This window comes from Vitis vinifera, chromosome 16 (genome assembly GCF_030704535.1).
Source record: "Vitis vinifera cultivar Pinot Noir 40024 chromosome 16, ASM3070453v1".
NCBI classification, from domain to species: domain Eukaryota; kingdom Viridiplantae; phylum Streptophyta; class Magnoliopsida; order Vitales; family Vitaceae; genus Vitis; species Vitis vinifera.
In genome coordinates, this window is record NC_081820.1 from 2882723 (window position 1) to 2892353 (window position 9631).

At 26.8% G+C, this 9631-nt stretch overlaps 1 long non-coding RNA gene across 1 annotated transcript; it reads left to right on the top strand.

The window, feature by feature from the left end:
* Nucleotides 1-5757: 5757 nt before the first annotated feature.
* On the top strand, nt 5758-8912 carry LOC109124141 (uncharacterized). Its single transcript, XR_002032108.2, has 2 exons — nt 5758-8346; nt 8699-8912. It is a non-coding gene; the product is annotated as an uncharacterized LOC109124141 (long non-coding RNA).
* The last annotated feature ends 719 nt before the right edge of the window (nt 8913-9631 follow it).

Below are 9631 nucleotides of genomic sequence, written 5' to 3' on the forward strand. Positions count from 1 at the left end.
TCTTATGAAAATGATTTTACACTAAATCTCCTATTTGTAAGCATGTTTGAAACTATTTGATCCATGAAACTATATTAATATTCCTTATTGGGCTTTGAGTTCATTTCCCTTTGTTGATAATTTTCTAGGTACCCTCAATTCTGGCCAGGAGTGAAGGTTAGGAGGGGAAATTGGCTTGTTAGGACATATGTCAAAACTCTCTTTATTTTTTAGCATTGTTTAGATGTTAAAATTTGGTTTCCATTAGTATTATTTGAGTTTGGAGTTATTTGGACAATAACACTTGGTTTGATATGTTAGTTTCAAAAAAAAAAAAATTATTATCTGGAGATTTTAGAATTTTTGCTCTACTACTCTGAACATGAATTTGGTAATTGGTAAATTTCTAGTTACAATATGAATGTTTGTATTGTTTCCGCTTTGAGCTTTTGAGCTTTTGGACTTAAAGTGTGAAATGATCGTCACGCCCTTGGAGCTGGTTTTGGGGCGTGACAAGAACTACACACATGTTTTTCATCTTTCAACAAAGTCATTCGAGAATAAGTCACTCTAAGCATTTGATTGACTTTGTAAACAAAAAAAACATCTTTATCGTCTACACACACGATCTTTGTCAGTCAATGAGTTCATTTGGGAACAAGTCACCCGTAACCCTCAATTGATCTTTGAAATCAAGAAAATATTTTTATCATCATCTTTCAAATTACGATCAAGGTGAAAGAATAAGAGGGAAATATTTTTTGGTAAAACAATATTACCACAAAGATTGTACCCCACAATTTATCAATTTTAATAAAAAAAAATTGTTTCACATAACCAAACAATGTTTATAGATTTAATTTTTTAAATAAATTCATTTATTTAAAACAAATCATTTTTGAAAAAAAAAATACATCAAATTCATTTTCAAAAATTAAAAAATAAATAAATAAATAAATCTTATCTTAAAAAAAATAAAAGCTAGAAATTAAAATGTTTTGTATACCGAAAACAACCTTATTCTTTGGTTTTTCTCCAACTTCAATCCTCTTTTCTATGAAGAATGAAATATTACAAAATATACCTATTTTAAAATATTTTTCACTATATTTGATTCTTCATACTATATTCCATGACAAAACCAATAATGAAATTCTAATTTCTAGGTGTTTTTCTCTTTTTTCTTTTCTTTTTCTAATAAAAAATATGATCATCAAAATAATTAATGTAAATAATCTACAAAGATGGTACATATTATTAATATATTTACTCCAAATTCATTTTATTTCCTTATGTATCCATGACAATAGAAATAAATTTTCACCACACATTAAGTTGAAAAAGTCAATTTATCTAATTATTTTGAAATAAAATCAAATTTGAAAAATTAAATCATTCCATGAAGAAAAACGTGATATGTTTTTTTTTTTTCCATTTAAGCAACATACAATATGTATATTGTTCTAATATGATGTGTAGAGGATACCTTATTAGTATGTTATTTATTTTAATTTTTTTCACTTGATCTCTAAACCATGAAGAGTCTTTTCTCCACAAGAAGCATGATAAGAGTGTGTTTCAAAAAATTCAGTGAGATCTTACGTTTAAAAGATCTTTTTTTTCATGATCAAATTAGGTAGAAATTAAACTTTGATGATTTCTCTTTTAAACGATCAAGTTGAGTTCATGGATCAAATAAAAGTTATGGAAATATATTTTTAAGATTTGATCTTTTAAAAAACATGTTCCAAAGAGTAAACCAAATTTTAGGGGAAAAACTATTTTAAGGTTTTATCGAATTGAAAACATGGTTTCAAGTGATCAATATTTCTAAAGACAAAATGATATGGTTCTCGACCATGTTTCTTCAAAATTTTCACACTCTTCAAATATTTAATTCAAAGGATTAAGCATTAAGAATGATAATTAGGAAATCAAATTAGAACATTGTTTTTATAAAATAATTGCTAACACAACATTATTAGGATCATAGAAATTTTAAACAGAGAATTAATTTATTTTATTTTTATTCTCGTAAATTTTAAAAGGTGAAATTTGATGAATTTTATTTTGCATTTATTGTTGAATACTTTTACTGTAAGGTCAAGGACCCACATGCTTATGAAAAGAATAGATGAACTTGGGTTAAGAAGAACAGCTAAACACAAAAAGGAAATGGTGGTCTTTTATTAAATACCATCCTTTATTTCAAATTATAGGACATATTGAGAATTTTGTACAATACCTCTTTCAAACTTATTTTAGCAAATATAAAAAAATAGGATGGAGTGACACACCATGATGGAAACGATGATAGAATTTTCCTTTCGAAAGCAAGCCTCCATAAGTTTTGTTTCATGGCATATCCTTGCCATGTCCTTGATCAATTCCTACAATTATTTTGTTGTCCCAGTTATAGCAGAAGTAGTAACCACGGTTACCTCCATGTTTAAGCAAGCATGGATCATCGGGGGTTACATCCCAATAGCAGTATTTATTGCCACCTTAAAGATCCCTAGTTTCTCTATAAATATCAAATGGCATCAACTTAGATTGTCATTGTATTTTAAAAAAGAAAAGTCTACTCGATATGAAAAAGTTGGGTTTGAAAGACCACTCAAAAGAGTTCTTGAAATGGAGTACATGAATGTCGAGATCATCATCTTTGGATTGACAATGTATGATAAGGCTTGATCCCGAGCGTAGAAGATTTGTAAGCCGCACATGTGCTTTTCCATAAGGAAGTAATCCCCCTTCAGACAAAGTAACATGAAAAAGAATCAACAGTATAGTTTCTTGAGCCAAAAACCCATATTTCATTCTGTTTTGGTGCACAAGAAGATGAAATCTAGGATTCCCATTTTATAAGCTAAAAGGGTGTTATTAGGAAATAGATGCTCATAAAAGGTGAGCCATGTTATGATTCAACGACATTAAATATATTCAATCACTAGTAGAAAAAATGCAATTTATGGCGCTTGATTCCTTGGCGCCTCTAAAAAGTGTCAAGGAATTGGGTCAACCTTGGCGCTTGTAGAATATTTATAAACCTAGGCGCTTCTAAACCATATATATTTGATTCAATGACGCTTTTTAAGTTGATGCTTTTGGAAGTGTCATGGTTGGAAATGGAAGGTAACCTTGGCACTTTTATAAGTGTCATTGAAATGGAGTTCAGACATTGGCACTTATATTAAGCGTCATTGAATTTACTAGTATATATTTCTTTCTTTTTCCTCATCCTAACACATTACACTCTCATCCCAACCCTTGGAGCCCTAAGCCAGGACAATCACCCACATCTTCAACCACTACCAGCACTAATTGATGAGAAAATGTTACGAACATGATGAAGGTACTCTCATTTCATTTCTTTTTGGTTTGTTTGCTTACCTAGAAAATGAGAGAGAAAACCATAAATTAGGTTTAAATTTTTTGAATCTAAAATCTTGAAATTTTTTGGATCCAAAATCTTGAATTGGTTGATTAGATTGTTTCAGTTATATATAACCTTCTGATTTTTATGTTTGATTGAGAAAAACGTGAGAGGGATTTGAAAAATGCAGAGACCCTATTTTCCTAAACCCTAACTCTTTAAACAATCCATTATTGAGGCTTTCTCCATTGTAAGGAACCTTGGGGTGCATTTGTTTTATCCATTATCAGCTTCTAGAATTGACTGCATTTTTTCTTGTTTTCTCGATCCACTTTACTTAACACCTCTGGTGTTGCTCCTGGAAGGGGCAATCAGTGTATAGAATGATGCCAGTTGTTTAAATATGTTTCACTTGTCCAATAAATGGTTGAATTTTTGTTTAAGGTTTGGAGTAACACCATTGAGTCCATTATGCTGACAATTTTTATTTCAGAATTTCTTAATTTTCTGAAATGTTTTATGTGCAGTGTCTGGGTTGCACGCAGACCACCAGGCTATGCTTTTATCGACTTTGATGACCGTATGTTTTAAAGATTTTCTTATAATGGTGTTTATTGTTCTTGAATTTTCTCTATGCTTGAACCCCATGCCAACAACCATTTCATCTCCTTTCTCTAATTTCTAGACAAGTTTGTCTTCCTCTTCACCTCAATAATTATTATTAATTTTCATTGCTATTCAGGGTTGGAGACCTAATAATAAGAAAGAATATTCTGTTATGTGTTGCGTTTTGGGGATTTTTGGGTTTCATGTTGTTGTGTTTCGATCGTGTTGATGTTTTTGTTTGTATGATGAGAGGGATGCTAGATAATGACCAGGTACACCAGGTCCAAAGTAATGGGTTATATCCCATTGGTCACTGCCCTGTGTGAAGAGATATCTGAGTAAAAGAAATTTATCTCTTAATGACTTCATCAACTGAGTTCAAACATAATTTAGTTTTTCTATTGGCATAATTATGTCGTTAATTGAACTCACTTTATGGGACATCTCACCATCTCACACAAAAGCCCCCCAAAATACAGAAGAAAACAGATCAGTGCAAGGGGCACGTGATTCCTTAAAACTACAAGATGCATATCTAGATTGGTAGTTATTATTATTATTAATTTTTGATAAGCAAAAGAGCAATAGAATGGGTATGAATTGGAATTTGCGCTAGCTTTGATTGCTTTTTTTTTTTTTTATAGTGAAAAAGACTTGTAATTTTTTTTCCCTTTAAGACTATTGGCTACCAAATTAAAAATTATTGAATTTGCATTTACCAAAATTGGTATTAGATAAGAATTGCAGAACAAAGTTTTCTCTTCTGTTAAAATAATTGTTTTCCAAACTATGGAATTGCATATATATGAGTAAACTGATTGTACTCTTAGAGTGATCAGTTGGAAAGATGACGGTTATAAGTTCCTCATTACCTATTTCTTCCAACTTAGCTTAAATATATTATTTTACTCTTTCTAGTGTGATTCTGTATTCTGATTGTCTTCTAAGCCTCTATACAACAACTTAATTAGAATATTTTCCATATTTTGCAGTATCTTTTATTTGATAATTCAGCTTATGATTATCCTTTAAGTTTCTTTCCCTTTGTCATCCTCTAATTTTTCCTTATTGTCTTCGGCCACTTGAATTCTTGATATAAATCTTTGGGAGTTTTTTTTGCATAATGATAGTTAAAAAAATATTAATTGAATTTATTTTATTTTATTTTAAAGAACTAGATGATTTTAATATTTAAAAAATCAAATTTAAAAATAATAATTTTATTGTTTAAAAAAAATTAGCGATTTTAATATTTAAAAGTTATTTATGAATATCTTATCAACTTGAAAAGGTAATTTGTAAACTGTTTGAAAATTAAGACAATATTTTTCTATTATGGAGATTAATTTGATTTAATTATAAAACAATCAAATTTTAAATTTATAATTTTAGCAATTATTGATTTTAATATTTAAAGGTCATTTATGACTATCTTATCAAACTTGGAAATGTAATTAGGAGAGCATTTGAAAACTAAGATAATATTTTTCCATTTATGAAGATTAATTTGATTTGATATTTAAAATTTTAAAATAAAATTTTAAAAATATAATTTTATCGTTTAATTAGTTTGTTTTTATATTTAAAAATGTAATTTTAGCTTTTAAAAAAATTAGTGATTTCAATATTTAAAAGTCATTTACAACTACCTTATCAACTCGTAAAGGTAATTTGGAGCTAATTTGGAAAGTGTTTAAAAAGTAAGACAATATTTTTTTTATTTATGGAGATTTCTTTGATTTTATATTAAATAAATCAAAATTTTAAAATTTTATTTTATTGTTTGAAACTTTTAGTGATTTAATTTTAAATTTAAAAGTCATTCATGACTACCTTATCAACTTGAAAAGGTAATTTGGAGATTGGTTGGAAAGTTAGATAATATTTTTCTATTTATGGAGATTAATTAATTTGATTTGACATTAATTTTAAACTTTCCTTTTAATATAAAATTTTAATAACTTCTAAGTAAAAGGTCATATAAGTCTTTATACTTTATTTTTTAAAGAAGTTTCCCCTTTAGGAATTATATTAACTACAATATAGTAAATTAAAACTTGTCTAATACACTAACAGGCATATGAAAATTGAACCAAATTTTGATACTAATCTTGACTTGGTTGTTTTCATTTGTGCTCTTGTAGATCTCAGATTAGTTTAATTTCTTAAATTTGACATATTGGATTAAGATATATACCATAAGTTTGGCATATATTTTTTTACTCATTTTATATCTTTTTTTTCAATGAAATAATTTAGATAAAATGTGTAATTCCACCTATTTACCTAAAAACTAGATGTTGTTGCATGTATACACTATCATTTATTTTTTAATAAATATAATTAACTTTATTTATTTTTCATTGTCAGGATTGCAAAGTTTTGTCATATGTTGACAAGGTTTGTGGGTTTGTAAAATATAGTCTAGATTATGTGTTAAGAACAAGAAACCAATTATACCAATTTTATTATTTATTTCTCAAGTTAGTCTACCAATGTAGGTTTAGAGTACATCACTTAACAAAAGCTGTCCAAATTCATGAGCATACCATATTTATGTGGAGTTTGTTGTAGATTTCCAATAAGTTAAAAGAAACTTTATTGTCTTTTCAATGCCTTCTTCAACCTTGTGCACTCCACCTTATACAAAGAAAAGAAGAGGAGAGGTCATTTCTAATTTTTGTTTTTTAAGTGGACCTTCATTTAAAGTATTTGAGGCCTCTTTCAATATTAAATGTATATATTATTTTATTACTAAAAGTTACTCTAGATGGTTGAGTGACTACACAACTAATCCTAATTTAAAAATATAAAAGTTTTTAGTATTCTTTATGTGGGTTCATAAATGTGTTCTCCTTCCCTCCTTATTACGTTTCTATTTTTTTTCTTTTTTCTTTTATAAAAAAACAAGAGATCCAACTTTCAATGTTTTTTAATAATATATGTTCATTATTATTGAATGGAATGAGATGTAGTGATTAGACAAAGTGGTCTTCTATTGTTGATACAGGAAAACAAGTTATCATTTTATATGACAATTAGGAGTAGAAGGTAATGATTGTGACAACTAGGAGTAGAGGGCAAGATGCACATAAGACATTGTTTTTAAAGGCAAGTATCTCCTCTATTTATAAAGGTAATCCACCACTACACTAGAAACTTCTCTCTTAAAGATAGAATAGCTTGAAAGGATGACTAAATAGAAGATAAAATTTTATTTCTATTACTTTACAAATTAATTATTTACTTTTATAATTGCATAGGAGTTATATGTTATCCTAAACAAGACAATGATACATTTCATGGTTTTATTGAAATAAAATATAAAAAGAAGTTTATTTTCCTATCCTTGGATTCTTATCATACACTTACCTAATGATTTATATTTTCAAAAACTTTGAACAAGCACCTCTTATCAACTCAATAAAATTAAAAGTCAAAGGAACTAAAATAAAAGTAAAAACTAATCAAGTAAATAAAAAATAAAAATATAAGAAATTAAAAAAGAAATTAATATTAACATAGTGATAGTAAGATGGTTTTCATCTTATTTGGACCTTGGTATTATTTTTAACTGTGCATAGTAGGTCTTATGTTATTCTTTTATTTGATAATGTTTTAAGAGTTCTTTATTAAAAGTCCATAAGGAGCTGCCCCAACTCCTATGCTTCATTAATTAGCTTTGAGGTTTGCATTTGTTAATATTGAAAGAAACTATGTGTTTCTTTCTTATGAAGTAGGCAACTATTATCATTGTAATTCTTAAAATTGATGCTTTTGACGTTACTTGTTGGGAACATGCAAGTAAGTCTACTAGTTGAATATTCATGTTGATCCACTAAGGGCATATTTGAGTGCATTTTTTTCTTCTATTATTTTTCTTTCATGAACTTTATATCAATAAATCAACATCGGAATAAACAAGAGTTCAAGTTCATTGCATTGCTTTTCAAATATATAACTTAATTCATTCATCTTTCATTTGCTTCAATTTTTGATTGACTGCTATTTTTATTTTTATTAATAAGTTTGAACTCGATAATGAATCAATTTTCAAATCTCATGTATGATTGTTTGAACATTCATCAGCCAGTATATGATTATGTAAATTTTGTTGAATTTTAAATTTCATCATCTGGTCAGATTTGGTTAAAACTCTTCATAATATACATTAGTTTTTCTTGTAAATTATTTTGAATTCCTTTTCTTATAATTTTCTCATTTTCTTGTAGTGGCTATTTTGTGAAAAATTAAATCTGTCAATGTTTATTTTTATTTTTTTTAATTAACCTCTTTTGATTTATGTTACTCTAATGTTATTGATAACCTCTCTGAAGCAAAAGCCTAATGAAGAAGACTTTGACAGGGATGATGCCAATGACAAGGTAAATGAAGATTTTTTTTTTCACTATCAACATAGCATAAATCATTTTAAAATGGATCTTTTCAATAATTAAGGAAACTAAGACAAATTCATGTGGTTGTATACTTAATGATTGAGATAATTATCTTACTTAGTAGCAGTACTTTTTAACACTAATAATTTATTTACTCTAGTAAAACTTTTTACCTTTGACCCAATAAGAAGAATATTAGCATGTTTGTTTTATTGCTTTATTTGAACAAAAGCTAATTAACGTGTTGGATTATTTTCTATTCTCATATCCTCTTTGTTTCAATTATATTGGTTGTTATATGTATAAATTTAAAGTTTTATATTTTTTTATTTATTTACAGCTTGCAAAGGAAATTGGCTTACAAGAAGAAGAGAAATCATTACAATAAAGCAATGTTGGAAATCATGAAGATGATATCATTTAAATCTTTAAGAGGTTGAACTAGACTTTTGTTGATGATGGTTTCTTTTTGTAGTTATTGCACCAGTATTTGTTCTTATATTGGATTTAAAAATTCTCATTGAAATATTTTGATCTAATGATCAAATTTATAATTTGTATACAAGTAATTATACTAATTATTGAAACTAAGCCATTATATATTAATATTTGGAGATATTTTAATTTGTACAATTCAATTTAATTTTATGATTTTGCTTTTATTTAATTATATAGGAAATTCATTATTTTAAAAACATAATACCAATATTATTATTAAAATAAAATGCTTAAAGATGGCGCTTCTATTAAGTGTCATTATTAACATAAACCAAAGATGACGCTTTTAAAATTGTCATTGAAAAATAATCTATTGACTAAAACATATAATGACAGGGGAGAAAAGGACGCTTTAGAGAAGTGTCATCTTATGCTTTTCTTGACGCTTAAAAAACGTCATTAATTCCCTTTTTTCTTGTAGTGAATTAACTTTGGTAATATCATATTATATTGTTTTATAATTGAAAATTTTGAGTGCTAATATCTATTTCCTTTATTTAAATTTTCTATATATATACATATATATATATATATCTATATATATAGTGTGTGTGTGTATAAACTAGTAATTTATTCTTTATAATAATATATATTATAACATGATATATGTATTATATAAACTTCTAATCACATTTCTTGCCACAAGTTAAAAATTAAGCAAAACCAAACAATGTTTATAGATTTAATTTTTTAAATAAATTAATTTTTTTTAAATAAAAAAAATCATTTTTGAAAAAAAAAATTAATCAAATTCATTTTCAAAAACCAAAAAAAA